At 44.3% G+C, this 25,116-nt stretch overlaps 1 pseudogene; it reads left to right on the top strand.

Annotated features, from left to right (window-relative positions):
- Window positions 1-24,340, top strand: part of LOC136543846 (uncharacterized) — a 69,612-nt pseudogene extending 45,272 nt beyond the window's left edge.
- The last annotated feature ends 776 nt before the right edge of the window (window positions 24,341-25,116 follow it).

The following is a 25,116-nucleotide window of genomic DNA, read 5'->3' as shown; positions in this document are numbered from 1 at the left end:
GAAGAAGAAGAGGTTGTCATGGCTTAATGGAATTGGAGCAAAAAGATAGTAATTGTGCCAAATCCTTGGGGAAGAGGAGTCAAGGAGAGCTATGACTTTGATGTCACAAAATTAGACAAGCTCTTTGATTTCTTGCTTGAGAAGAGACAGATCAAGTTGTTTGATAATCATGTTATGTTGTCTCCTGATCAGTTGAAGAATAAGAAGTTCTGCAAGTTCCATAATGCTACATCTCATTCTACTAATGAATGTAGAGTTTCCAGCAGCATATACAGAGGGCTATTCAGCAAGGAAGGCTCAAGTTCAATACACCTCGGAAGATGAAAGTTGATGATAATCCTTTCCCAGGAGATCAAAACATGGTCGATGCTAGACTGCTCAAAGGAAAGACTAAGGTCCTGACATCAACCAAATTAAGAGAAACAAGAATAGTCTATCCCAAGATGCAAATATCGGCTGACAAATATAGAGAAATTAAAAGACATCGCGATAAGCGAAAGAGCCGATATGAGCAGGGAGAAACATCAAAAGATGAGGCGACAAAGCTATGGGTTACATCTCGAATTCTGTTGAATAAATGGCAGCAGCAAAAGGAAAAAGATTATCAGCGTTGGCTAGAAGAGCAAGAATACCAGAGTCAATAGGAAAAAGAGAGGTATGAAAGAAAGTAAGCTGAATCACATTGGAATTGTCCTTTCTTCAGACATTGCTGGAACAAAGGTTTGAAATTGCCTACTAGAAATAACTGTCCAGAGTGCAACGAACAATATTGGGAGTTTAGGCAATCTCAAGCCAATCACCGGTCTATCCATGCTCAAGATGTGTATCATCATAATAACATGGATCGGCACTTAAAAATGGAAGTGTTCATGATCAGCTTAGAAAATGAGTTGTTGATCAAAACTAGGCTGATTATGAAGAAGAAAGTAATGAAGAAGGATGTGTTTGGCAGGAAGGCCAATGGTGTCCAAGAGGTTTGACAAGAAGCTAGAAGAGAAGGGTGCAACACCTAAGGAATAGAGAGTTGGAACAGGCTCAAGCATCCGGTAAACCTTAAGTATGGTGTGCTAGGCAAACAGCCGATAGAAGGCAACCATTGGCTAATATTCAAATGGCTTTTCTGTTGCCATTAGAGTTCAAAGCTCTAGCAAATCAAGAAGTTTACTCAGATTTTGATGAATCAGAGTATGAGGAGATAGTTGCCAAGTTGACAATTATACAGCAGGCAATATTTGATAAACTAGTCAAGCATAGGCACTTAAAGGCTTTATATGTAAAAGGTTTTGTTGATGGGAAGCCGATGAACAAAATGTTGGTGGATGGAGGTGCTTCTGTCAATCTCATGCCTTACACCACTTTTCGTAAACTTAGCAAGGGACCAAGAGATTTGATTGAAACCGGCACGATGCTTAAGGACTTTGGGGGTAATGCATCTAAGACCCAGGGGACAATGAACGTCGAACTGACAATCGGGAGTAAGACTTTGCTCACCACGTTCTTCATCATTGATGGAAAAGGTCATACAGTTTACTCCTTGGTCGCGATTGGATTCATGTAAACTGTTGTGTGCCATCAACCATGCATCAGTGTTTGATTCAATGGCATGGAGATGATGTTGAGCTGGTTTGTGCTGATGAATCTATGAGTGTCGCAACAGCAGATCCAGTCTTTTGGGAACTAGGAGACTTTGAATGCTTTTCTGGCAAGATATGGGAAGGAGGCTTCATTAGAATAAATAATGAAAGCCAACAGCCGATCCAAGCAGTCGGCTTTGAAAATTTGTCTTAATGGATAATCCAATAGATGGTACAGATGACAAACTAGGACATGGCTTCACGGCGGTTGATGAATTAGAAGAGGTAGATATTGGTTCTAGCGATAGACCTAGGCCGACATATGTGAGTGCCAAGTTGGATCCTGAGTATAAGCGAGAGTTAGTTGATTTATTCAAGGAATTTAAAGACTATTTTGTGTGGGAATACTATGAGATGTCTGGTCTAGACCGATCAATTGTTGAACATCGGTTGCCAATCAAACCTGGATATCAGCCGTTTAAACAAGCTCCAAGGAGATTCAACCCAAACGTGCTAGATGATATCAAAAAGGAGACTGAAAGGTTACTAGAAGCAAAGTTTATTCGACCATGCCAATATGCAGAGTGGATATCAAATGTTGTCCCTATGTATAAGAAGAATAGAAAATTAAGAGTTTGCATCGATTTTAGAGATCTGAACAAGGCTACACCCATGGATGGTTATCCGATGCCAATAGTCGATATGTTGGTAGACGCAGCAGCCAGGCACAAAGTTATTAGCTTCATGGTCGGTAATGCGGGATATAATCAAATTTTTATGGCTGAGAAAGACATAGCAAAGACCGCTTTCAGGTGCCCTGATGCAATCGGTTTATTTGAGTGGGTTGTGATGACCTTTGGTCTGAAGAATGCCGATGCAACTTATCAGAGGGCAATGAATTATATTTTTCATAAGTTGATCAGCAGAATTGTTGAAATCTACATTGATGATGTGATAATAAAATCCAAGGGGTAAAAGGAGCATCTAGCTGATTTGCGAGAGACTCTGGAATGCACAAGAAAACATGGTCTAAAGATGAATCCTAATAAGTGTGCTTTTGGAGTGTCGGCTGGACAATTCTTGGGTTTCATGGTCCACGAGAGAGGAATCGAAGTTGGTCAAAAAAGCATAAAAGCAATTGATGAGGCAGTTCCCCCGACTACTAAAATAGAGTTACAATCTTTGCTTGGTAAGATTAATTTTATCAGAAGATTCATTTCAAATTTGTTGAAAAAAGTTTTGCCGTTTTCTCCCTTGTTGAAGTTGAAAAATGATCAAAAATTCAAGTGGGGTGACATACAGCAAAAGGCGTTTGAGGAGATGAAAGAATATATGAAATGTCCACCTGTGCTGGTCCCTCCTCGGCATGGTAAGCCTTTTAAGTTGTACATATCGGTTGATGACAAAACAATTGAATCGGCCTTAATGCAAGAGTATGAAGGAAAAGAGCGAGTTGTTTTCTATCTGAGTAGAAGACTCCTAGATCCAGAGATAAGATATTCTCCCACCGAAAAGTTATGCTTGTGCTTATATTTCTCTTGCACTAAGTTACGACACTACTTATTATCATCCGAATGTACGGTTGTTTCCAAGGCTAATGTGATTAAGCATATGTTATCAATGCCAATACTGAATGGGAGAGTGGAAAAGTGGATTCTCGTATTATTGGAATTTGACTTGAAGTATGAATCAAATAAAGCAGTCAAAGGACAAGTAATGGCTGATTTTGTCACCCAGCAGCATAAGCCAAGCATTGATTATGTAGAGTTGGTACCTTGGATGCTATTCTTTGATGGATCATCATGCAAGCAAGGTGGTGGCATTGGTATTGATATTATTTCGCCTCGGGGTGCAAGTTTTGAGTTAGCTCTTCCAACTGAACCTATGATTACCAACAACCAAGCGGAATATGAGGCTATTCTTAAAGGACTTCAGCTTCTTCATGAAGTAAAGGCTAAAGCAATTGAAATATTTAGAGATTCACTGTTAATTATTAATCAGTTGATCGACCTATATGAGTGCAAAGAAGATACTTTGAGAGGATACTATGATGAGTGCCAAAAATTGCTCATGGAATTTCTTCATGTCTCTTTTCAACATATTCCGAGAGCACATAATCAAGAGGCTAATTGATTAGCTCAAAGTGCGTTAGGTTATCAAGTGTTTCAAGAAGTTTTGAGTAGTGAAACCTCGAATGATGATTGGAGAGTTGAAATAGCCGATTACCTTAGGAATCCATCACAGAAAGTTGCCAGAAAGCTAAGATATAAATCGACTAAGTATGTGTTACTGGATGATTAGCTATATTACAAAATAGCTGATGGGGTGTTGCTCAAATGCTTAAATCAAGAAGAAGCTAAAGTGTTGATGGGCGAAGTGCATGAAGGGATATGTGGGGCTCATCAATCGGCTTATAAGATGAAATGGATTATTCATAGGACTGGATATGTTTGGCCGATAATATTGGAAGACTGTTTTGAATATTATAAGGGGTGTCAGGATTGTCAACATTTTGGTAATGTCCAGAAATCGCCTACATCGGCTATGAATCTAATAATCAAACCATGGCCGTTTTGAGGTTGGGAATTGATTTAATTGGCCAAATTTTTCTGCCCTCAAGTAAAGGACATAAGTTCATATTGATAGCAACGGATTACTTCACTAAGTGGGTTGAGGCAATTCCTTTGAAGACAGTAACCTAAAAACACATGGTTAATTTTGTCAAAGAGCATATTGTGTATCGTTTTGGGATTCCTCAAACTATCACTACCGATCAAGGGACAACATGTCAGAGGAGTCCAAATATTTTGCTGTTGGTATGGAAATTAAGTTGCTAAATTCTTCTCCTTACTATGCTCAGGATAATGGTTAGACAGAGGCGTTCAATCAGATTATGATTAAGCTGATTAAGAAAAAGATTGTGGAGCAGCCAAGGAAGTGGCATTCGATGCTTAATGAGGCATTATAGGCATATAGGATGGCCTATCATGGATCGATTAAGACGTCACCTTATGAACTTGTGTATGGCCATAATGCAATCCTTCCTTGGGAAGTTCAAACTGGATCGAGGCATGTTATGTTGCAAAATGATTTGTCAGCCAAAGTCTACAAGAATTTTATGATAGATGACTTAGAGGACTTGAGTTGCTTTCGGCTGCATGCTCTTAAAAATATCGAAGCCAATAAACTGAGGGTCACAAAATATTACAATAAAAAATCAAGAGTAAGCAATTTTCTAAAGGAGACTTGGTCTAGAAAGTGAAACTACCGATCGAGTCAAAGGACAACAAGTTCGGCAAATGGTCACCTAATTGGGAAGGACCTTATCGGATCAAACGTTGTGCGCCTTGTAATGCTTATATTTTGGAAACACTAAGAGGAGAGGAAGAATTTGGCAGAGCAATCAATGAGAAATATCTAAAGAAATATTACCCTAGCGTTTGGATTAATACTTGACAACCGATTTGTTTGGTCGTCGGCTCTAATAGTCGATACCAGAAGGGTATCACCTCTAGTACAAAAATAAACCCAAAAGGATAGAAGCTGGTATGATATGTATCACCTATAGGAGCAAAGCAAACATGGACAGATTGATGCATGGAATATGAAGTATGAAGCAAAAGAAAATCACTCAAGACGGAGAAATTGTTTGCTAAAATCACCTATTTCAAACTACAGGCCGGAAAACACTTTGGTCACTATATCATCGGCCTAGGAAGTAAGGGATACCGAGATGGTGGCGCTGAAGAAATCCTCGACCAGGCGCTCATGATCCGTAGGGTGTGCCGCGGCTAGAAAACCATGGGGAAGAAACAGAAGCTTGTGGCTAGAACGGGCAGCTAATGCCATGGTAGCACCATGACGAACGCCATGTAAAGTGGCCTCCCTGACATGGTTTGGGATGTCGTGTAGGCAAACCACCAAGATGGTGCCTCTGGCATTGACGAATCCCGCCACATACTTCGTAGCCGATCAGAGGCTTTCTAGCTGAGCTGACAAATCTAAAAAGATTCAAAGGGGAGATGATCAGGATCTTAAAGACAAAATTGAGAGGAGATAAAAATTATGATAGATATCTCACCTGTGATTCTGGCCTCGGCCTTGGCCAACCTATCCTCCACCGAATTGGCCTTGGGAGGCGACCGGCATCGGACCATGGCCAGAGCCGATTCTGCGAGGGAGAGATAGTCGGTGAGATTCTGGCCATGCCTATCGATGGAGGTGAGCTATTGACAAAGAGAACCCCGAAGGCTGAACGGAGTTGGCCCTATGCCCCGAGGTAGTGAGGGGATCACAAGTTGCACCCTCCTGGTGATGAAGGCACTGGCGTGATGACGCAGCTCCGTTGAGGGCCTCCTCAGTAAACCTCTTGTTGTTCTCCATGATCTCACACCTATGGGAAAGCAGAAATTGCACTAATGACACAAAAGGTTTGAGACGAAGCGGGTTATTTTTTGATCCACAGCCATGGCCCATATATATAGTTCAGTAAGGTGAGAAGATAGATTTTGCTAGGGTTATGGAATTAAAGTCAGATATAGAAATGGATCGACACTCTAGAAATTCAGGGGACGGATAACGAAGAGATAACAGATTTGGACTTATTGCTTCCCATAATCACAAAATATCATGGGATGGATACGAAAGGTTTACATTGACCAGCGATCAACCCACCAAGGCTTCTTTGGATTGAAGGGAGTCTGGATCCCTGCAAGGCCAAAGGTCATCATGAGCCGAGTCACATCGGCCTATTGAAAAAAAATTATTATGCTAGGAGAAGGGGAAAGGCCGCTCGCTTAACAGATGCCCAGCTAATTTCTCGGTGACTGGGAAACTGTGGGAAAGAAGTCTGTGGCTTTCCCGATGGGCATTTGATGGAGCGAACAAGGGGAAGGTATCCACACATTTTAGCCCTTGCAAACACTAGAATAGCTCTGTGAGCATGGAGAGAAGACTTAGGTGATATCACAAGAATTCTTCTAACCACAGTAGCTGATCCTATTGCTCGACAAGGTGCTAAGATGAGCGACACAATCACCCTATGCACAAGAATTCTTCTAACCACTCAAGATCATAATAGCAAAGATAGACTATGGAGGGTCTGGCAGAGTCAAAGGCACTCGAGGAAGTAGATAGAAGAGAAACATAGCTGAATTGTTGAATTGCTCTCACTAGAGTTGGATAGACATTTTATAGTCAGCCTGGAAAGATGGATCCAAGCGTCCGTGAAGCAATGATGCTCTCATAAAAGTTTTGAAATGTGGGCTCATTAGCTGACATAGATGGTGACAAACAGTAGACCCTAGATCAATATTCTCTACCCATGACTGCAGGACCTATTGGGGGTACACACATGATAATTTTGGAATAAAATTACTTTTATCCCAAAATTGGGGGCATGTGTTTACACCAGAATTTGGAAGAAGGATTGCAGGAACTCGAAAGCTCCCAAGATATGTCATCAAGGAATCGATTGCATAAAGGTCGGTATCAGCTTATTCGAATGCAGCACTGGAATCGGCTCTCTTCAGATAGCGCCAGCAGATAACTATAATAGCTACAATCGGTGCTAGGAAAAACATGTTGGACTCTACAAAAAGGGAAAGATTAGGGTCCAAGTTATCTTAAATTAGGAATGTTTTCTCTTAGGCCAAAAAATTATAATGAGTCATGTTTAAGTAGGATTCATACATAGGTTCTGGGTATAAATATTGGACCCCGGCTATTGTAAAGGACACACAATCAATCAAATACAAGTTACTTACTTTTTAGCTTCAGTCACCCCTTAGGAGTAGGAGTAGAGTAGATCTCGGTGAGTTCTTCAGCGAGCAGGGCTACATCGGTCTGACCGACCTCCGGCTTGTCTATAAGTACCATCATGGCTTATACTTTTGTTCGTACGGCTGCATCGATCCGGTCGACCTCCAATGCGACTCTGGTATAAGCTAGTTATCAACTGTTGTCTAGTTCAAGTATGGCTGCATCAATCCGGTCGACCTCCACTGCTCGAACTAGATTAAGGTCAAGTTATCAGCTCTATCTAAAGGTGGCATCCTTCGAGTAGATTCATTAAGTTACCGATCTTGCTGATGCTTTTCATTATTATTAGTTTACAGCAATATCAATCCGCCCGGTCTAGATCGAATTAGATCGGCCTTATATCCTTTCAGTCCATCATTCACTTTGTTACAACATGATATTTCTTACTCTGAACGACGGGTTATGATTCATCGGTTGTTTTTAATTCGATCTTGATTGTGCATAGTACGCGGTGGAGGCACAAATAATCTTGAAGAGGTATGCTGGCTAGTTGAATCTGGTTTATAGTTCACCATTATGGCTGTAACGATCTAGTCGATCCCCACTGACGGCACTATAGATTGGGGATGCTAGTTAGTAGATCTGTTCCTGGTTTGGCGTGACCTTAGCTGTTTGCTATGCTTGCATCGACTAAATAGCTGATCGCCTATGCATTAACACCTACGGTGTACGTCCATGATTCTGTTAAGCATGAATAGATCCATGTGCTTTGAGGGCTTGATTCATTGTCTTTTTCATGGCTACATCGATCCGATCGAACCCCACTATTAGGGATAGCGGGTTGAGTCTAAGGCGTCCACGGGTTTGTTTGTGTGAAATAGTCGATTGTTCATACGATGTAGTCCTTTTCACATCCAAGCCTTCATGTATAGCATGTCTTTCAGAAAGCCTGTCGAAGTATGGACATGTTTGCGGATTCTTCAGTTTTAATTTGTTACTATCATCATAGCTGCCATCGATCCGGTCGAACCACACTGTTGGCGATAACATATTAGATTCATAGGGTTTGTAGATCCATTCATATCAGATAGTCGATTTGTTCGTGTGTTATATCTTTTCATGATTAGATTCATTGGCTTAATGGTTTACACTAGCAATATATGTCTAGCTGATGATCTTATTTACATATACGTGTATTGTACCTGTCAATATGAAATTAATCGCTACCCATAAGCTTTATAGTCCATAATAGCCAATTTCTATGCAGATCAGCTATTTAGTCGCTCTTGCCATATGGATACTCCCGAAGTGGCACACTTGGAGCTGTCTGGGCACAGACTAGCATGTTCCACCTTAAATTACTGTTAAACTTTCTCTCCTTGTCAATTGTAGGGTCAAATTAACTGGCACATCTTAGGAGGAGTACGCAGGATCGATCATCCCTACATTGAAGCCAGACGGGTCTCTAGCTCCATCGAGTAGACCCTTTCGGCTTGCTCGTGTGCCCAGCATGAGACCAATTTCTGTGCCACAGGGGTGCTTTGTAGGAGCAAACATTGAATGAAAGAAAGTGGTAAGACTGAATTTTTACGGGAAGAAATGACGTAACTGTTCAATGTTCCAAGTGTTGGTGAGAACGTTGTCATTGTCATCCTTCAGTCGATAGGCGCCCGGTCGGATCACCTCGGTCACTATATAGGGTCCTCCCCATGGTGGAGAGAGTTTGTGTTTCTCCTTGGTTGATTGTGTCCTTCAAAGCATGAGGTCTCCGACCTTGAGGATTCTCCCTCTGATTTTTCTTTCGTGGTACCTGTGAAGAGTTTGTTGGTAGCGAGTGGAGCAGATGACGGTCGGCACTGATCTTTCTTGTTCTTTTTGCCCCTCTACATGGAGGGGCCCTCATCTTGGTCCTCGTGCTTGCCCTTGAGGTCCACCTAGTCATGGATGCTGTCAGGTAGGAGGAATTTGAGCCATGCTTGAACATGTTCCCCCACATAGATGGGGAGGTATTGAATGATGAAGTGGTCATCGTTCACTCCTTTGGCTTGGTAGGTGAGTCAAAAGTCTTTGACCAATATACCAGGATTTGTCTCCCTAGTATATTTGGCGATGTTGGTTGGTGGTTGAAAGCGCTGTGGGAACAACGTTCTCAGGATGCACTGGGCAAAGGCCTATGGTCCCAAGCCATCCAGGCTAGGACTCTAGTCGTCAGGTCGACGCCCATGCCTGGGGTGCATTCCATCGCTCCCCTCGATGGTCTAGCTAGGCCCATGTTGCCTACTCCCAACGCCACCCGATGGACATCATCATCATGCTGGGCCCGATGCCGGTTGCTGATGACACTACAAGCGTCTCGGTTTGGCCCAAGGCGTTCACGCATAGGTGGTCAGTGTGGAGCAGGCGCTAGGTCAGGCCATGGTGCAGTTGCGGCCTCCTGTTCTGCACCTAGTGACTGTAGTGGTGAGCGAATGGAACGATTTGTCTAGTGCGTCCCCGCTCCCCTAGTGGGGAGAGAGGCCATGAGTCGGTGTCACGACATGGAGCTTTCCGCCTATTGAACGGCGGCGGTCTCCACCAGCACTCAGAGGTTCTAGTGGACCGCCTATTCCTAGGGCTCATCAGGTTCTAGAATGCCACGTAGAAGCATCACCGCAGCAGCAATGTTCTGGCTAGCCTGAGCAAACTATGGGGGGTCATTACCCCCATCCATGATGTTGCGCTGGACCTTGCGGGTGTGACCCCGAGCATTGCTCACCGGGTTACGCACATAGGGCGTAGCATGCCGCGCTGAGCGTGCTGGCGTAGGTGGCGGCTGGTTCTGCTGCCTTTGTCATAGCTCCTCGCCGTGCTCCTGCTCACATGTGAGGGCCTCTACACGAGGGTCCAGAGGGATGTGGGTCTATAGAGACTTCACTACCACCGACGGCTATTCTAGGGCGTCCACCATGGTGTACTCCTAGGACAGAGGGTGGCTAGGTGCCACGACATCATCGATGCTGAAGCCATCGCTCTCAAAATCATCATCCATGAGGTCATGAAAAGAGGCGAGAGCATAGCCCGCCATCACCATGAATTCAGATGTGAGAGGGGGCGGCGCTAGCATCTTTTGGAGCCCCCATGCGTATGTGTCCATGGGGGATGTGAGGCCATAGGGGAACTGGTCGCATGGTGGTCGTGGTAGGGACGACGGGATCCCTCTGGAAAGTTAGCGGAAAATATAAAAAAGCGAGTAAATAACAGTATGTACGTTACTCACAGCGGGGTTTGAGCCCAGCATAGGCTCAGGGCGAAGCGCGGGGGCCTCATCATTGAGGTCATTGGGTGGTTCAGAGCCTTCAGAGGGTGCTCCTCCTCCGATGGGTGCTAGGACAAGTGCCTCCTCGTGGAGGCAAAGCACGCCGAGCCGGTCGGCGATGAAGTCTAGGCTTCTGAAGAGGAAGGCCTAGGATGGTTCAAAGATGGGAGGAACCCACATCCCAATAGGTGGAAGCATGGAAAACTCTAGCGAGCCGAAGCGAGTCATATCGCTTGAGCCCGCCATGCCGAAGACAGTGGAAAGGTGGGCCATCCGATGACCAAAAGTGTGAACGTACGACATCCTCCCCACGGACGGCGCCAACTGTCGGTGCAAAAAGTGACCAACACGTAAATATTTATAGTTTTGCCATACGTTGTGATCGGATATGGCCTAACACTCAATGACATAGGATTTATACTGGTTCAGACAACATGCCCTACGTCTAGTTTGAGTCGGTCGGTGACTTTATTCTTGAGCCTAGGTGCTTGAAGTTTGCTGTGGGGTTACAAACGAGCGGGAGTAAGATGGGGGGTATCAGAGGTCCGGTCAGACTCCAGACTGAAGGATTGAGAGTGACAGGAGCTTCGACATGCGCTAAGTGTTCGAATGTATGCTCTGTTTGGCTTTGGAGTGTCCAAAGCTAGCAGAGAGTATCAGAATGATCCCATCTATTGTTTGTTATTGGTTGCTCAGATCATCCGAATCAATCGTCCTCATTTTGGAGAGAGCGCATCCCCTTTTATAGATGAAGGGGATGGCATTACAAGAGAGAGAGTGTGAGAGAAAGAGAGTGTGTGCGCTACCTAGTCTTGTTGCCCATGCTGTCGGGTACAAGGTGGTTTGTCGGCGCCCACAATACTATTGATGGTTGGATGCATGTGGTTGGTTCCACCGTGTTTCTTCTAGTACGGCAAACATCGGTGCCTACCATACTGTAGGTCAAATGTTGACGCCCACAATACTTTTGGTGTTTTGACATGTCTAAAAGGTTATAAAATACCCTTCTGACATGACCTAACAATACTGTCCTATAGGTGTGCAGGGTACGGTCCTTTGTATTGCGGTTGACTAGAGCACCCCGCCTTACTTGCTCCGTCCATTTCTTAGGTCTTCACTGAGTAGGCGTCCCTGGTCGGTCATTCCCTAGTCAGCTCTGACCTCCTGGTCGGAGAAGAGATATAAGCAAAGGTTTGGTGTATTCCTGGTCGGAGAAGCGGGTCAGAATCAGAAGCGTGCGTCGTCCTCTCCTTGGCCAGGCCTTCTGGTTAGAGAGGTGGGTCAAAGTCGGAGGTGAGCGCCGTTCCTCCTTGGCCAGGCCTTCCAGTCAAAGAGGAGGGCTAGAGTCGGAAGCGAGCATTCTCCTCTCTTTGGCCAGGCGTTCCGGTCGGAGAGGTGGGCTAGAGTCGGAAGCGAGCATTGTCCTCTCTTTGGCCTGGCCTTCTGGTCAGAGAGGCGGGCCGAAGTCGAAAGCGAGCGTCGTTCCTCCTTGGCTAGGCCTTCTGGTTGGAGACTGGATCACCCTTCTAGCCTGTCATTAGGTTTTTGGGCCAGCCCAGGAGTTGCGCGTCGTTCGCAATGTCGTCCGCTGGGCCAAGCTTTTGCTAGGAAGCAGGTCCATGAGGGACCCCAAGTTTATGAACCCGACATCATCTCACCTGTGGATTCATCCACAACAAACGACTATGACTCGTACTGCTTCAACTACAACTTGTACGACTTCAACTATGAAAATCTTAGGGTGAGGGTGATGATGTGGTAGGTTATCATCGAGGATGCCCCTCTCCTAGAGAAGCTGGTCCTCTGCCCCCACTCGGCTACTGCTAAATCTTTCTAGCTATGAGTGGTCAGTGCTCCCAAACTCAGGGTCCTAGGATCCCTTTCCTTCATCATCCCCAAGTTGGAGATTGGCGGCACCGTCTTTGAACAGACCATTCACCGTGTGAGATCTGACAATGTTATCATGTGTTACGATCAATGATAGGTTTGCATAGAATTTAGGTGAGTAGCAGTAGATCAGAGTGGAGGAAGGAGAGCAAAGCACGAGGTTGGGTACAGAGGAAGGCTTGTAGGAGGTGCAAGATAGTTGTTACAATGCTCATGAACGAATCTCTCCCTCACGCCTAATATAATAAGTAGACTATGCTGAGTAGGTGACTCAAGCCATGATCCAGTCTTCGCTTGTCCTACGCTTGCTCCGCGTCCTCAGCTTGGTGGACCTCCTGGCTAGCTGTGGTCTAGGCTCAAGAGTCGCTCTCTTGTCTTCTATTGTCGGATGCTGAATAGTAGGCGCCATAACATCCCATCCCCCTTACACGCCAGGCCGGCTCTAGACGGTGGCACGGGGAAACTACTGCTTCAGGAACTCCAAATCTTCCTAGGTAGACAATGATGAAGACAGATTAGACCATTTGATCAAGCCTTGGGTGATAGAGCGCGTACCCTTGAAGATGGTTTGGGTCTACAGAATCTTTTCCGGCATGCTCCAGAGTACAGCTTCAGATGGAGATGAGCTGTAACCGAGTGGTGAGCACCCATCAATTTCTTCAACTACGCAACATGGAAAATCGGATGGATAGATGAAGAAGCCAGGAGCTCCAACCGATAAGCGATAGTTCCCACATGAACCAGAACACGATAGGGCCCAAAGAACTTGAAAGAGAGTTCTGATTAGTGCGTTGTGCCAAAGATGACTGAATGTATGGCTGAATTTTAACGAAAACCAAGTCACCCACTTGAAACTGGCATTCAGATCAGTGCTCATCTACTTGGCGCTTCATGCGCTGCTTTGCGTGATTGAGATGCTGGCGAATGACATCTGTCATGAGAGCTCTATCAGACAACCATGATGCCAAGTCAGTGACTAGAGTATCAGGACCAGTGGCAATGCCGCACTGACGAGGAGGATATCCATAGAGTACTTCAAAAGGAGACCGCCCCAATGCTGGATGCTAGTTGGTATTATACTAGAACTCCGCTTGATCCAGATTTTGACGCCATTGCCTGGGACAAGCATGTGCAAAATAGCGGAGGAAAGTCTCGATACACTAATTAACTCGCTCCGTTTGCCCATCCGATTGCAGATGATAAGCTGTACTCATCCTGAGTTCAACCCCAGCCAACTTGAAAAGCTCTCGCCAAAAGTGACTTGTGAAAATTTTATCTCGATCCGAGACAATAGCTTGTGGTAGACCATGAAGCTTATAGACATGAGACATGAATACCTAGGCAACTGATGCAGCACTAAAGGGATGCCTGAGTGGTAGGAAGTGGGAGTACTTTGAGAAAAGGTCGACCACCACCAAGATGCAATTCAACCCATCAGAAACTGGTAAACCCTCAATAAAATCCATGGAAACCACTGTCCAAGCACGATCAGGTACAAGCAACGGCTGCAGGAGACCAAGCAACTTGGATCGATCGGGCTTTGCCTGCTGGCACTCAACATAGGTAGAAACAAATGATTATACCACTGTTTTCATGTTGTGCCAGGCAAACATTTGCTTCAAACGCTGGTAGGTGACGGTGATCCTAGAATGGTCACCAATAGGTGAGGCATGGACAGCAAGCGGCTTTGGCGGCGACAGTTGCAGCAAAACGATGTCTGTTTCACGAGGAAATCAAGAACTAAATAAAACCCAAACCCTAAGAAGAGCGATGGCTGCTATTTATAGAGTCTTGGGTGTCACCCCCCTGGACGCACCCCCTAATGGGCCCAAACATGATACACGGTCCAACGGACCAAAAGACGGTGTTGCAGCACCCTGGCAGATTCTAGATGCTGACTTGTTTCGACAATTCCTATTGATTCCAAAGGTATTTTGACGTGAAACCACTTGGATCGACTTTCTTATCAAATTAGCTTTCCAACCATATGTGGATTGTCGAAAACGGAGTCCGGATGTGTCCTGGGTGACCAGTTTAAGGTAGACTGGTCCTGAAGGCCGAGGCAGACTCGAACTTGAGTTGCTTTGGGCCTCCACCTCGGGGACTCAAACCGAATTAGCCTCGGACCTCCTTCTTGACTTGGACACCCTTGCTGGCCTCCTACCCCTCCATACCATGTGCCAAACATGGTCATATGCATGGGTGTCATGTCCTCATTATCCTCCCCTTCTTGATGAAAAGCCATCCTCGGTGTCGATTGTGCTTGAAACTGATCCTGCACAACATAAAGGAGAACAGGGTTGGAAAAAAAGGGAACTGAAATAATTGTGAGAAGGAACATGACCATGTTTTCAAGTTTGTAGCATGTCGTCTTGCATAAAAATTGCAGCAAGCATGTAGACTCCATGATCCGAATGCACACGATGTATGTCAACACTATCCTGTAAAAGATTAGAACTAACCAAAGACAATGCAGGAACAGATGATCTAGCAGACATAGGTAGCAACCAACAATGCTCCCCTTCTCGGAAGTGAACTTGTTTCTTTGAGGAACATGAGAAAATGTTTGTATTATTATGGCTGCCCTCTAAATGATCATAATCTTGTACAATAAAAGGAGAATTCATATTACTACGAATGTATACTCGATATATCATATATTGTCCCTTGTTGTTATATTTACCAATAACATGATATGTATGTTTAGAAAACCAAGGCAAATAAACATATTTAAATAGGCTCTCCTCCAAACAATCTAGGTTACACAAAACATCAAATTCAATGTAACCCAAAGTATGTAAAGAAGACAACAGTTTAAACTCATCAGTTTTAGTAGCAATATGAATAACATATTTATTTTCAGCACAAGTGACTGGTTCCAAAACATGTAAAACTGAGGCATCATCAACCAATTCATCTTTATCATAAGGAACTTCAAGCAAATTATCATGGGACGGAAATAAATCAAGAGAGGGTTCCACTAACAATTGCTCTATGATAGCATAGTTTGTGGAAGAATTTAGTACATTAAAACTATTCTCATCTTCTGTGAGTGTAGCACCATGGGCATTACCTGTGTTCTCAGTAGGAGTAATAGGTGCATTGTGAATTCTAAATTTGCATATGAGGTTGTGAGTTCCTCATTTTCTTCCATGTCATCCTCGTTGATATACATTATCCTATAGAAGGTTAGTTATAGCAAGAGCAATAACAACAGACTCATCCTCTAAATGGTGCACCTCAGCATGTGAAGTCAAAACAGGAGGTGGATTAACAAAGGTTTCTCGCATAAGAAGTTTCATATCATTTCAAGTTTGAGGTTTATCAGAAGGATCTAAAGACTCCCACCAAGATAAAGCAGAATGTCGTAAAACACTAGCTACATTTGTTACCTTCCTCCTTGGAAACATAAAGCGAGTAGCAAATATGTTATCTATGGCAATTTCTCACTCCATGTACTCATCAGCACCTATACCATTATAAGACAGTGGATACAAACAACCTATCATTGTTAGAAGACAGCAAAAGACAACACAAAAGTATTATTCCTATCAACTACTTAGGTTGTGGACAAGGAAAAAACAAGGCACTCAACTCTCAAGCGTCTTACCACGGTCTTACAAGTGTTCTTACCAAAATAATAGGCGGTGCAATCGGTCGGTGACTGTGATACCGTTGTAGCTTGAGTGTAACAGTTGCAAGGCAAACCTATACTTGGTTAGAAGAAAGTGGAGCTTGGACAGGCACAATATAGTAGCAAGGAATAGCAAAATTCGCAACTGAATAGCAAAGCTAAATAAGTATCCCAAGTACTTGTCTTAGTTGCTGGCCTACTCACGTTCCAAGTACTAGATGTAACAAGTGATGTGAACAACAAGAATATGACTAGGAACAAGGTAGAAATCAGCACACGCAAACACAGCTCAAATGGCGCTCTCTATGTGCTCCTCTAGATATTGTTCCTCTTTTATCCCTCTCTTTTTTCTATTTTTTGTGCTGTCGTTGTTTTTTTTAAGAAATTTTGACTTTTTATTTTTATTTTTTTGATATTTTTTCTTCACTTAGGAGCACAAAAGAAGTAACCACAGAAAATATGAGCTTAAACAAGTGAAAGACGTGGCCTGTGGAATTTTTAGAAGACGTGCTCAAAATCAATAAAAACCTTGTGACCACGAAAAAAGGATCTTGTGACCACTTTTTGACCAAAATAAAAATCTCTGACCCTAATAAATTTTTTTTCTGATCAATTTTGATATATGGAACATCGAAATCCGAGTTCGTATATGAAAACTAGACCAGTTTTAAGAATGGACTCCAAAATAGAGGACAAAATGGGAACAATGAGCGCAAAATTGGTCACGACAGCAATGATTTGATGGAAATAGTGACGACAAGTGTAGGAAATTAGATGGCGTGGACTAGGGTTTGATGGATACAATGGAAACTCAACAAGACTTAGAGATGTTCACGGATTATGATGAAAAACAAAGGGAAAACATAAACTGGACTAAAAAACGATCTAAAACCAGCAACCAGAACTTAACCTAGGGCACAAACTCAACAACGCGAAACAGAGACGAAATTGCATGGCACAATGAGGCTATAGGACAGGGAATATGTGATGATGTATTTTTTTGGCTTTTTGTGGACTATAGGTAATGCAAAAACAGTAACAATCTAAAGGGGAAAACAAAGTTATACCTAACGGGCAACAAGGGCTCTGATACCACTTGATGTAGACTAGGCCCAATCTTCCGAAAGGTATGATAGTGTCGATTGGTGGAGACTCGACATTCATGATCTAGGCTTTGAACCAAGACTGATTCGGACCCCCGCAACCGTTACACCACTACTCCATTGGTTATCAACCACGCGAACACGATTGACCTCGCCGAGAAGGCTTTCCTACAAGCGAATCAAGAACACAAGCAAGAATGAGATAAATGCAATCTGAAATTGCAAATAAATATGAGGCTTATGATAATGAGAAAGAGTTCAAGTCTTTATTCAAAATGACTAATTGCCACAGGCGAACAAGATCAAGAACTGGGGCCCTGGTTCACAGCAAGCGGCCTTGGCGGCGACAGTTGCAGCAAAACAATGTTTGTTTCACGAGGAAATCAAGAACTAAACAAAACCCAAACCCTAAGGAGAGCGATGGCTGCTATTTGTAGAGTCTTGGGCATCACCCCCCTGGACACGCCCCCTAATGGGCCCAAACATGATACATGGTCCAACGGACCAAAAGACGGTGTTGCAGCACCCTGGTAGATTCTGGATGCTGAATTGTTTCGACAATTCCTATTGATTCCAAAGGTATTTTGACATTAAACCACTTGGATTGCCTTCCTTATCAAATTAGCTTTCCATCCATATGTGGATTGTCGAAAACAGAGTCCGTATGCGTCCTGGGTGACCAGTTTAAGGTAGACTGGTCCTGGAGGCCGAGGCAGACTCGAACTTGAGTTGCTTTGGGCCTCCACCTCGAGGACTCGAACCGAATTTGCCTCGGACCTCCTTCTTGACTTGGACACCCTTGCTGGCCTCCTACCCCTCCATACCATGTGCCAAACATGGTCATATGCATGGGTGTCATGTCCTCATCACTGCCCAACCCAGACGTGGTTCTTGTAACGCAGCAGACCATCACGCAGAGTGAAATGAGGCACTACAGCCGATTGGGTGGAAAGCTTGGTGAGCAATTCTTGTGAATGCACGTCTTGAGCATAGGAAGCCAGCACTTCATCTAACCATTGTGGCTAACAGATAGAAATAGCTGCAAATTGAGCACTTGGGCAACGAGACAAAGCATCAGCTGCTCCATTATCTGAACCCTTATGATAAACAATTTTGTACTGGAGGCCAACCAGTTTGGCAAACACCTTTTGTTGCCATGGGGTGTGAACTCTTTGCTCAGTGAGCTGCACTAGGCTGTGGTGATCCGTGATGATTTGGGATTTAGTATGTTGTAGATAACTACGCCACTGCTCGAGGCCAACAAAATTGCCATATACTCTTTCATAAGTAGAGAGTCCCACAGAGCGTGAACCTAGAGCCATGCTGAGAAATGCCAATGGATGGCCGCCCTGTGTCAACATGGCTCTAATGCCTATACCGCTAGCATCTATCTCCACCAAAAACAGTTTGCTAAAATCAGGGAGAGAGAGCACCGGGGCTGTAGTGAGGGCCTGCTTCAAGGTCTGAAATGCTAGCTCCTGAACATCAGTCCAGACAAATATAACACCCTTGCGAAGCAACTCATTCAGTGGCCGGGAGATGATGCCAAAGTTTTTTGACAAAATGCCTGTAATACCCAGCTAACCCAAGAAAGCTCCGAAGCTCCTTAGCTGATTGTGGGGATCGCCACTGTACAACAGCCTAAATTTTCGCTGGATTGGTGGCAATGCAGGCCTCAGAGATCACATGCCCAAGATAGCGGAGTTGGCGCTGAGAAAATACACATTTATACATCTTTACTTGCCAACAATCCCTTTGAAACAACTGCAACACCAGCCTAATATGCTCTAGATGCTCTTCATATGTTCGACTAAAAATGAGGATGTCGTCGAAAAAGACCAAAACACACTTTCGCAATAAAGGCCGAAGTGTTGTGTTCATGGCTTTGAGAAATGTTGTTGGTGCTCCTGTAAGACCAAACGCCATGACTCTGAACTCATACTGGCCTGAATGGGTTTGGAAAGCATTCTTGAACTCCTCGCCTGACTGCAGATGAATTTGGTGATAACCAGCAGTAAGATCAAGACAAGAGAACCAAGAGGCATTAGTAAGTTCATCCAACAGTTCTTCAATAACAGGGACTGGGTATTTGACCTTGGCAATCATAGCATTAAGATGCCTAAAATCCACACATAAACGAAAAGTGCCGTCCTTCTTCTTGACAAGCAGAACTAATGAAGCGAATGGACTGGAACTATGCTGAATGATACCTGATTGTAACATTTCTACAATTGGCCGCTCTATTTCATCTTTGATCATCGGGGGATAACGATATGGCCGAACTGAGAATGGACTGGCTCCAGGTAAAAGAGGAATTGTATGATCACAATCTCTGGCTAGAGCAAATACCGACTGGAATTCAGTTAACAAAGCAGAAACTTCATATGTCAATGGATCCTGACGGTGAACAGTGTCATCTAGCAAAATAGCTGATATTTGCGCAATAGAGCCTGTCGACAGGGCTAACAAGGATCCTTGCAACAAATGCTAATCCGGACCTTTTGATATAAGCAGCCACTTATGCTGCCAATCTATCTGCATAGGGCTGTAAGCAGCAAGCCAATCCATGCCCCCAATCAACTCATAGGATGACAGCGGTAACACCTTAGCCACTGAAACAAACTCACATTCCTGAACTATCCACTTGAGCTACTGAAACTATGAAGAGCAAAGTAATTGGGAGCCATCAGCTACTGTCACCTTGAGAGGTGGAGAGAAAGTAGACATACCCTCCAACTTATCGGCCAGTGATGTACTGACAAAAGTGTGACTACTACCTGAGTCAATCAAAATTCGAACTAGATGCCCCTAAATTTGGCCCATGAACTAAATGGAATTAACTGACAACGGCCTGCCAGATGCTGCCATAGAGATAGCCAAGCATAACTGAGCATCTTCAGTGTCTACTTCATGACAGTCATTAGTACAGTCTTCCTAGCACTATTAAGCAAAACAAACATCCTAGAGTTCCTGCAGAGCATGCAACTGCATAGCTTCAGGACAGCGGTGGTCACGTGACCATTTTTCACCACACCGGAAGCAGAGACCACGAGCGCATTGGTAGTCTCATAGTGTTGAGAGCTTGTCATCCACGCCACGAGCACGCCGTTCAGGACCTAGGTTCGAAGGCACCAGCCTGTCCTAGCGTTCCTGCCTTGGTGGGGCATTCAGAAGCGGCCTCGGTTGTCGCACTGGAACCTTGGTGAAAGTGAACGGTTCAGGTCGTCGGAGATCCTTCTTGCAAGTCAGATCCACCAGTCCCTCCTGCAACAGAGCAAGGACACAGGCAGTATCTAGAGTTGTTGGGCGTTGCATATGCACAGCAGCATGAATGTCGGCACGTAGGCCATCGACAAAACGCATAGCATAGTAAATTGGATCAGTGTTACGCCCATAAGCCACTAGCTAATCTACTAACCCAAAGAATTTGTCAATATACTCCTGGACAGAGCCTGTTTGGTGGATGTGAAACAAATGGTGAATAAGAAGCTCATGCTGATCCTTGCCAAAGCGGTCCATGACAAGCTGGCTAAACTATTCCCAACTACCCACGTGGACCTCGTCCTCTACTGACTGCAACCAGCAAGCGGCGGCCCCTGAAAGATGCATGGTGGACACCTTGATCCAGCGGTGTCGTGGCACAAAGTACATCTCAAAGTAATCTAAACAACACCCGTGTGGCAGAACCTCCTAAATTATAGGACCCACATGCAACTATCACTGTCCAATGACCTCTGATGACTATGCATATGTTCCCGATAACTTAAGAAGACTGTCGGGTGTCCACGGAGAACCCCGAATCATCCACGATTTCCAAGTAGGATCCCATTACAGAGTCATTGCAGTATTACAATATTTATTCAAGTATCTACATCAGAGTAAATTAGCGGAAGTCTTACAATAACTTAGTTTACAAACCATTAGTTCAAACCTTACAAACTAAGTTCAATTAATATTACAAACTATAGCAGTGGAGTGGCATTAGTAACATAATACAAACACATAATATAAGTACCCTGCCCAAGGGTCACACATTTACTCGGCATCATCGATTGAAACAACAGTCATGCAGCATGGTCCAAGACAGACCTGCCCATGAGGCTCACCTGCAACAAGGGTCAACGAACCCTGAGTACAAAAGTACTCAACAAGACTTAACCAAAATAAAATTGATAGAACATAGGAATGCAGGCTCTGGGATTCAAGGTATGGCTTAGCAATAATCAAAGTTCTTTTACATAAAAGCTCTCTAACAAGATTCTTTATATCAACATTTTTATCATCAAAAAGATCATATACAAAGCTGACATGATCCGTATTGAGATCATGAAACTTCGTATCCAACACTTTCTCAAATCTTACTCAAGTTCCAGTTATTAAACTACGATGATGAATAGTGAGTTGAGTCTCCATAACCGAGGAGCAACGATGATTTGAACCGATTAAACCCAGCTGGGAATTCCAGACCACACAACATATGCAGGTCCCTGACCTACATATACCAACCTACCCTCAGGTCCTCTAAAACAAGAACAGGTCTGCGTCACCCGAGAATATAGTACTCCACCAATCCAGCCCATTGCCACGTGGGTATATGCTATTCCCGCCATCTCTCCACTCCCAGTGCGCGAGTAGCCATTCTCGTAATAGAATCACCAAGAATTTACACCTTTTCAAATTACTTCAAATTTTATAAAACAACTTTGAAAACTCCAAAAACCAACTTTGTACATCTCAACAAGCTCTACACTTTTTCTTTTAGTCTCAACCCCAAAATGTGCTTAGATTTTGAAATGGGTTTTCCAGGGTAAAATTAAATGTTGAAATCAGAGTTTTCGGAAATCCAATCCAACACAATTGTTTTGAAATTGATTCAACCCTCCAAGTCAACACATATAACATAAAAGTAAACATGTTTTAGTGAATGCATATCCAAGTTTTTACTAAGGTCAAATGCTTTGCAATGCATATGATGACATGGCAGGTTTTAGTACTTAAAACACTCGAGGTGTTACAGCCTGAGCCATAGCTTTGGGTGAGAACCATCAAATGGAGGAAAATTGATTTAAGGCAGATGATGATTTCCCCCATCTCCATCCTCATAACAGCGGTGATCATGTGGCCCCTCAACCCCACCTGAACCCCCATGATTGCCCGCCACCAGAGCAGAACTCTAGTAGGATCTATGCAATTTAGGCTTGGGGTCAGGATCGGGTGGGATGAACATACCCTTGACCGGGGATCAAGTTGAGAACTCAAATCCCTGGTGGCTTGATTCCTCATGGGGCTCTAATGGGCAAAATTTGGTCTAGCCGGCGGGAACCAACGCCGTGGACACCTTGGGTGGTGGAAGGACGCCGGTCGGCATGGACGGTGCGGCGTCAAGAATGGATTGACTCATGGACTTGCGCACCGCGGTCATCTCCTCGCGTAGCGTGTTGACCTTCTCTTCCGTCTTCTGAAACGTGTCCATCTCGACGTGCAGCTCCTCGACGGCCGCATCCATCTTGGGCTTCCAGGTGTTGAACACCTTGGCGGCATCCTCTAGGGAGCCAACACGCGAGCCAATGGAGGTCTCCACCACGATGATGCGGTTGGTGAGGTTCATCGGCATGGACTTGAGCTTGTTGAGGATAAGCTTGGTGTTGGGATCCATGGCGCCGAGCTACTTGCGGAAGCGGGCGAAGTGCCCATGATCAATTTGGTGGGGATCCAGTGTGGCAGCGGATTCTAGCGATCTTGCCCGACACCGATTAGATTAGCCTTGGCAAGGACCTATGGGTTCACACGCTCAATGCCGAAGCGCAAAGTGGCGATCAACCTGCCATCGGGGGTTACGATCCTAGATCAAGGTGAAGGAACAAAAATCGGCCATGGAATCAAGGCTCCGAGTACCAATTTGTTACGATCAATGATAGGTTTGCATAGAATTCAGGTGAGTAGCAGTTGATCAGAGTGGAGGAAGGAGAGCAAAGCACAAGGTTGGGTTCAGAGGAAGGCTTGTAGGAGGGGCAAGATAGTTGTTACAATGCTCATGAATGAATCTCTCCCTCATGCCTAATACAATAAGTAGACTACACCGAGCAGGTGACTCAAGCCATGATCCAGTCTTCGCCCATCACGCGCGTGCTCCGCATCCTCAGCCTGGTGGACCTCCTGGCTGGCTGCAGCCTAGGCCCAAGAGTCGCTCTCTCATCTTCTGTTGCCGGATGCTGAATAGTGGGTGCCGTAACATCATGGAGAAGCGTTTGCTAATGCAGGCCATCATGCTGGCAACAACACTGCGAACCGTCAAGATCTTGGCTCTGGAAGATGTAGATTCCATCGATGTCATTAGCAACTACTTGAAGTGTTTTCCATGCTTGGAGAAGCTATACATCTCGGTGAGCTCTTCTCAACTTCAATTTTTGTTTCATCATAGTCTTATGTACATGTTCTGCTTGCTGCTAAAGCTTTGTAGTTTCTGTTGTGTTTGGCTTAATCACTCTTCGCTAACTAAAAGGGCTTGTTGTATTACCAATTTATGTTGCATCAATGTTTATAACTCTTGGCTATCAAAAATAAACATTCTTTCATTTGTTATGTTATCGCTATTTAGGCATCACAAGGATATAGAAGTGATGCAAGCTATGACAAACAAAATCCCATCGAGTGCCCTAAGCATCATCTTAAAATGGTAGCATTAGATGGATATGAAGGCATACGACCACATGTCAAGTTTGCCCAATTCTTTGTTCGAAATGCCCGGTTGCTAGAGTTAATGAAGTTCAGAATCTTTAGAAACTACCACTGTGAACCTAGGACGACCAAGGAATGGATTGAGGATCAGCAAAGGCAACTACAAGTCAGGAGCATGGCTTCCTGACATGTTAAGATTCATTTTGTACGTGATGCAAGATATTATCAAGATGTTTACTGTGGTGAGGATATCAGTGACCTGTTAGAGCACATCCATGATTCCACAAGAGATGACCCATTTGATCAATGGTTTGAATTAGAGAAGGAAGCCCTAGCATGCTGAAGGAAAAGAAGATGATATAGTTTGGAACTCTAGCTAAAGAGGCTTGGTTCATTTGATCAATGCTGAATAACAACCTCGTGTTCAACCTTTATTTAGTTCTTTATGTGTGTCTTCAGTTGATAACATCACATTTTTTGTTTTGATGCTTCAGTATGAATCTTGAGAGAGCCAGTCTGTCCATGTGAATGTATTAAAGGATCATATTGTTGCCTTTCATCTGTATGCAATTTTCAGCAATGAATATCCCTAATTAAACAGCTATCTTTCCACAAGCTTTATACGCATGCATGCACGTTAGTGATTCCCCTGCTCTAAAATAATTCTATAGTTCAGACTTCCATCTAGCCTAGTGCAAGTGGTAGAGTCTTACCGCCTGTGACCGGAAGGTCTCGGGTTTGAGTCGCGGTCTCCTCGCATTGCACAGGTGAGGGTAAGGCTTGATACTAACACCCTTCCCTAGACCTCGCACAGAGCAGGAGCTCTCTGCACTGGGTATGCCCTTTAGACTTCCATCTGCTCTCAAAGGGTTGTTCCAATTTAAATCCATAGGTGATAAAGGGTGTGAAGAGATGATAGGTTACAGAGCAAGTTATTTCTCTAAAAGCAAGCTCTGGTTATATGAACCGCTCTTCCCTTCTCAAGGCCAATAAACTTTTGCACAGGTGAAGTTTTCTAAGCATCCCTATTTGTTAGCCCACAGGATCACCAGATCAAGTGAGTCAACCACTCACCAGTCTTGCCAAGCACCCGCTAGTGTTGCCGAGCACTCACTAGCCAAGCCGACCATGAACAAGCATTGTTCGACCACACACGCTATGGCTAGATGTTGAAGAAGAGAGAGA

The sequence above is a fragment of the Miscanthus floridulus genome, chromosome 3 (assembly GCF_019320115.1).
Source record: "Miscanthus floridulus cultivar M001 chromosome 3, ASM1932011v1, whole genome shotgun sequence".
Classification (NCBI taxonomy): domain Eukaryota; kingdom Viridiplantae; phylum Streptophyta; class Magnoliopsida; order Poales; family Poaceae; genus Miscanthus; species Miscanthus floridulus.
This window is presented reverse-complemented; position numbering and strand designations above follow the sequence as displayed.